The 6317-nt window shown below is 46.5% G+C and overlaps 1 long non-coding RNA gene across 15 annotated transcripts in view; it reads right to left on the bottom strand.

The window, feature by feature from the left end:
- LOC111751103 (uncharacterized) overlaps positions 1-6317 on the bottom strand; it is a 70265-nt gene that overhangs the window by 45048 nt on the left and 18900 nt on the right. For 12 of the 15 annotated variants that reach the window (XR_010319189.1, XR_010319192.1, XR_010319193.1 and 9 more), the window contains 2 exons: positions 3209-6243; positions 878-1369 (listed from right to left, as the gene is read on the bottom strand). This is a non-coding gene — a long non-coding RNA (uncharacterized LOC111751103). The remainder of the gene's footprint in view (positions 1-877; positions 1370-3208; positions 6244-6317) is intronic. The other 3 variants (XR_010319190.1, XR_010319199.1, XR_010319197.1) reach the window with 3 other exon arrangements.

Genomic DNA, 6317 nt, shown 5'->3' with positions numbered 1-6317 from the left:
CTGGGTGTACAGAATTAAATCTATCAGACAAAAATTCTGAACCTCACTGACCTTGATTCTATTATGCCCTTTACAGCTCTGATTCTTCTGGCTGCTGCTCCTACCATTCATGGGCACGATGTCCCTGCTTCTTAGTTCAGATTCTTGAAAGAGGTACTCTGATTAGCCCAGCTTGGCTTTCCAAGTCAAGCCACAAAATGTTTCTAACCAGCTTTCTGATTGGTTCCCTAGCATCAGATGTCCACTCTGACCCAATCAACTATGTTCTAGAAGGGGAAGTGGTATGAGGTCCAGGACATAGCCACAGGCGCAGCACAGCAATCCCTGTGATAGGGAACTCAGGGGGAAGTCCTTACAGAAGTACTTTAAGGGTGAGGAAGAACAGTATGGACTCCCATTAGAGCTTGGAGCAACCTAAGGAATCTCTTAGTCAATTTCCACATAATACAGGCCAAGGAAGGTACATGACTCCCAGAGTCTCACACAGTCTCTTAGCACACAACCAGGGCTGGGAGCCAGGGATTTGGAAGTGTATGTTGGCACTGTGTGTATGAGGTCAGCCCACCTTGTGTTGCATAAGCTGTTGGTGCTCCTCCCATACCCTCTCAGCGCTCACCATTCCCGTGCAAGCCAGCAACTTCACAGGATGTGTTCTCTGGTCAAAGGAGTGTACTCGCCCCTCACCCAATGATGAACAAGAGTTGGTAGATATGTACCCCAGCTTCCGTATCCCTTGGGTGGAACAAATCAGATGTATTCCACACAGCCTCCCAGAGGTCCCCAGCAGGACTGAGCCCCAGTTGCCCACACCTATAACCTTCTCATTAACGCAAACATATTGATTCTTTCCCTTCCCTGTCTCACTTCTGTTCTCTACCTGCGCTTTCTGGAGTGAATTCATTGCACTCAAATCCTTGACGAAGGGTCGGCTTCTGGAGAACTGCAAACGAAGAGAGCAATAAGAAATGTGAGCATGAACAAGAGGCCTGGATAGAGACAGAAAGAAATACAGACAATCTGTGAGGTGCAATGTTGCAAATTCTACCCCATCTGGAGCTGCAGAGAAAAGCAGGCTGCAGATGGGGAGGTAGGAGCCGGTGTGGGAGGGACTGCCTGTAAACTGATTGCCCTGCTACCTACCATTCTTAAAGTGTTTCATTCTTCCATTTTTAATCCTACTCATTATTGAATTATTAATAATGATTTGTATGACATTGATGACGTTGACTTTTTTCAGCAATCTTGACTAACTCTTTGATAAGAGATTAATAAAGAGTGGGACTTCAGATGTCAAGTTTTTATGAGCAAAAGTGTCCAAGGCCGTCTCTAGATGGCTATTCCTGGCTGCATTCACCATGCTCTCCAGTGTCTGAAAAGCAATTGTTTAGCTGGTTAGAGAGAGCCAAGTTGAATTAAATTGACCTACATGATACAGAAAGTAGCACTGAGCACATTTAACTAAGGGGCCTTTGAAAGAAATCTATTTTACTGTGGCTGAGTGCTGAAATTATTAATAATTTAAAGTATATGAATAATGTCAGCATCTAAAATTAAGACAGAATGGGAGAACATGCATGACCTTAAAAGAAAAAACTAAATGAATCTTTATTTCTTCCTGCTTTTTTCTTTTCAGAAGCACGGATTTGTCTGCTTTCAAAAGCCAGTTCATGTGCCTACATCCTGCAAAGACGAAATTTCCATTTACAGAAGACTGGCGGCCCCACTTAATCCAGACACATATATACCTAAAAGCATTTTTCTCCCAAATGCATTTACAACTCTGTAGGAAAATCTGGTGCAATTCTCTTGATTCGGGGGCATTTTAAGCCTGTCTTTAATTTCAAATAACGTATTAGAACCCCTAAGGATGAGAGGAGGTATCTGTAGGAAAGGCGGATGTCATAACAAGAAACACCCAGGGCTTCAAACTAGTTCGTTCCAGTTTAAGCCCTTGCTGATAATCTGCATTTCTGCCCCCGGCATACTGAATCAGAATCTCTAGTTTAACAAGATCCCCAGGTGATTCTTATGTACAGTAAATTCTGAGAACCACTTACATAAGAATCACCTGAAGATCTTACGGAACCCCCCCCCCCCCCCCCCGGTGACATAGTGGTTAAGTACTATGGCTGGTAACCAAAAGGTTGGGAGTTCAAATCCATCAGGTGCTCCCTGGAAACTCTATGGGGCAGTTCTACTCTGCCCTTTGGGGTCAGTAGGAGTTGAAATCAACAGGACAGCAATGGGTTTTTTTTTTTTTTTTGGTTTGGGGATCTTGTTAAACTGTAGATTTTGATTCAGTGTATCTGGGGTGGAAATGCAAATCCTCAGCAGGGGTTTGAACTGGAAGGAATGGGTTGGATGCTTTCACTCAGGCTTCTGGTTGAACTTATTAACTCAGATGTGGAGTTTGAGCTTTCTCACCACTTAGGCGATGAATGAACCAAACCAAAAAAACTAAACCCACGGCAGTCGGGCCGATTCCGATTCATAGCTACCCTATAGGACAGAGTAGAACTGCCCCATAGGGTTTGCAAGGCTGTAAATCTTTAAGGGAGCAGACTGCCACATCTTTCTCCCAGGGAGCAGCTGGTGGGTTCAAACCGCCGACCTTTTGGTACCAGTTTATGTTAAAAACTCTCTGCACCCTGCCAGTCCTGCCTTGTGACTCTCAGAGCTGTGGTTGTGGTCCAAGCAAAGCCGGACTGCCCGTGGAAATGGTTCCTCTGGTAGACTTCGCCCAAAGCAAATGCTCCCTGGCAAACGCAGCAATTTTTTCCTCTTCAAAAGGACCTTTATGTACTAAGTCGCTCCCACCTACTGTGAGCGTAAATTATTCATCGGTGATACGGCCTGTGTCTACGCCTGCGTCTACGACTTTGATCCTTTCCTTTCGCTGGATGCCACAGGAGCATGATAAAGCGGGTGTGCTACCAGAGCGCCTTTGATCTTCTACTTGCAAATGACATTTGAGGGTGGAACATCTGAGCTCCCTCAGTAGCGGCAGGGTGGGTCCAAAGGGACCAGATTTAGGGGTTCTAAGGTGTCCATCTCCTGGCATCAAACTGTCTTCAAGACAAAATGAGACGGGACAGAAATAGCCCACTTCTTCCCCAGCAGCGACTGTGGACACAATGATTAACAGGCACCCCTAGCTGCTCTCTCCAGCGGACAGGAGAGGACTCAGTAACTCAGGGACAGTTCTCACCTGGAACCTGTTTCAGAAGAATTACATAATTGAGGTCTTCTGCTATGGGGTTTCAGAATAAATCAAAATCATCCAGGGAGGAAAGGATGGATAAATGAGGGACAGGCCCCCCAGATTGTTTCCTCCTTCTTGCAGGGTAAAAATGAGCTTCTCCTTGTAAAAGGGAATAAAATGTAGGGTACAGAGACTGCTGCAAAGAATGAAGAGGGGAGGTCTGCATTTCTCACCAGGCAGAAATTATGCCTCCCTGCCGTTTGTCATCCAGCTCTTCACGCCTGCCGATTGTGTGGTATTGAATCTGCAGGCACTCACGGTATGGAGACCAAGGACAGTGGACTCCCTTTGAGAGCAGCAGCGTAAACCACTTTGCATTAAGAAGGAATAATAACCTTTTTTAAAAGAAGGTGTCAAAATAATTACATTCCTCGTTACTTCTTTCTTCCACATCACATGAGCAAGCACATCAACCTCACTTGAGCGGGTGAAAGAAGGACTTTTTTTCAGGGAGAGCTGTTCTCAGAGGAACCTGCACCCCCAGTTAGCACTCCTTTACACGGTCCTGTTGATGGGAATTCTCAGCACTGTGGGATGAGCTAATGCTGCCCAACACGGGGAGGCCGCTTGCTCCTCTGCTTTCCCAGGTGACTGGGAAGCCGTGCCCTCAGGATTGTTTACTAGCTGGAATCTGAAGTGTCGTCAATACTTCCACCACTACATGGACCTCTCTACACTCACTCCTTTCCTATATTCAAGGTGCTGTCCTTCTGAAACATTAATTCTTTAACTTAGAAGCCAGACTTTTTTTTTAGTAGTAGGCCAGGGGTGGATTATCCAAAAAGCAAGGTAAGCATGGGCTCACTTGTGCTTACTTACTAATCTGTAATGAATTTCACATTTTTTCACCACATCAAAGATTCCACTTCTAGGTATGGCTGGCATCTGCCTCTCTCCCAACCCCACAGCACCTGCCTACAGAATCAAAGCCTCTTTTCAACCCTGGTAGCATACTGGTTAAGAGCTATGGCTGCTAACCTGAAAAAAGGTCGGCAGTTCAAATCCACCAGGCGCTCCTTGGAAACTGTATGGGGCAGTTCTACTCTGTCCTATAGGGTTGTTATGAGTCGAAATCGACTCGATGGCAACAGGTTTTTTTTTTTTTTTGGACGGGGTGGATGACTCAGTAAGCAAGGTAAACACAGGCTTCCTTGTGCTTACTTATCTATAGTGAACAACTTCACATGAGTTTCACCACATCAAAGGCGTGAAATTGTTCACCACAGATTTAAGTAAGCGCTTTGCACTTTTCTACCTTGCTTATTGGATAATCTGCCCCTGAGTAGCTTTGAGGTAAGTTTCATCATTTTGTGAAGAATTCTATTCAAATGCATTTGAAATCCAGTTTTCGAATTTCAAAATAAAGCCTACTGATGTTTTTCAATGGTACATTAAAAATTCAACAGCCTTGTCCTCGGCGTGGTCTGTTTTGATGCAGGTTACCTGGTCGGCTTAGTTTAAAACTGATATCATAAGTGGCTTGAAGTGTGTTTCATCAAATGTTTATATCTAATGATGTGTTTAGGGGACAGATCATTTTTTGTATCTTAAATGGCCTGATGGACAGTCACCTCATCTCTCCAAAGCCAGGGATTCATTTTAACTTGGTAAATGAGGATACATTATTGGAATATTTTTGAGTTTTCTAATAGTATGTAAAAACAGCTCTGACGTGCCCGAAAGCAAAAATCACTGAGCTGAGAAAACAATCAACATAGGGACAATGGAATTTGCATTTCCACTCGCACGCATTTAGTTTCTCCCTGGCTATGGGGGGGGGGCTGCCACCCCCCCCGCCCCCAGTGTGTGCAGGCTAAGTAAACACATGAGCTTTTGATGCATTGTGACTTCTTCCAGGAGTGAGGACTCAGTAAGCAAGGTAAGCACGGGCATCCTTGTACTTATTTACCAATCTGTAGCGAACAACTTCACATGGGTTTCACCACGCAGTGAAACTCACGTGAAAATTATTCACTACAGATTAGTAAGTAAGCACAAGGAAGCCTGTGCTTACCTTGCTTATCGGATAACCCACCCCTGCTCCCTCTCTCCTTCCGGCCACTGTGGATACTGATTTTTGAAAGGTTAGATCTGGTTCTTCCCTTAACCTGCAGCTCATGCTGAAGCCACAATATTTAGAACCCTGAGCTTTGCAACTGTTCAGTAAATAAGTGCTTCAAAATAGTGGGCGCATTTCTCCCAAACTGTGTGCTGTGCCTACAGCCCCCTCACTGCTGTCCCCAGCCCACCACCACTCCTCCAGTCTGATTGTAGGATCAGACCACCACGCTTCTAAATGTGCTTGAAGGCCCCAACTGGCGGGGTTGGACAATGAAGCCCTTAGTTCCTGAAGAGTTAAGTGCTTCTTGGGATGTTGACTTCTGTGCTGGGGCAGGGGGCTTAGAGGGAGAGAAATGCCATGGTCCGCAAGGAAGCCCCACCAGGCCACCATCGTGTCCCTCCTCACAATCTCAAAACATGCCAGAAGAGTGAGCTTCCGCAGGGCAGCACGTTTGAGTTTTCCGCGTCTGCCTTGTTATGACAGTGAAGAAAGCCAGATGCTCCTGACTGCTGTCGTTTTGGCAAGCCCAAGGGCTGCTGCGGGGGAGGGGTGGCAGGCATCTGGGCCCCCCCCCGGACCCGCAGAGCCCGCAGCCCCCTTCGGATGTGCAGACACCCCACATGCGTGTGCTCAGCAGGCAGAGCTTTGTGTCGTGGTCTCCTGGGATGAGGCTTGCAAGCTTCAAATCCCAACACAGTCCTGCTGGCTTCCCTGTGCCCACAAACTCCTCCTAATTAAGCCAGTCCACCTAATGACAGGGCGTTCCATCAAAAATTTCTCCAGATGCTCCCGATGCAGCCGGTGGGCACTGGTCAAAGCCGGTAAGGCTTCTGATGAGGGAGGCCTGCCCTGCTCAGCCGACCTGGCCGCGCCTGACTCCCAGCGCTCCGTCTCCGCCCTGGCTCATTTGCTCTGCTGCCTGTGGAAAGCATAGAGCGTAATTACTAAAGTTAAGAAAACAGCCCTGTAATTAGCCAGGCAACTCTAAGCACA

The sequence above is a fragment of the Loxodonta africana genome, chromosome 24 (assembly GCF_030014295.1).
Source record: "Loxodonta africana isolate mLoxAfr1 chromosome 24, mLoxAfr1.hap2, whole genome shotgun sequence".
Classification (NCBI taxonomy): Eukaryota; Metazoa; Chordata; class Mammalia; order Proboscidea; family Elephantidae; genus Loxodonta; species Loxodonta africana.
The sequence above is the reverse complement of the archived record's forward strand: the minus strand, read 5'-3'. Positions and strand labels throughout refer to the sequence as shown.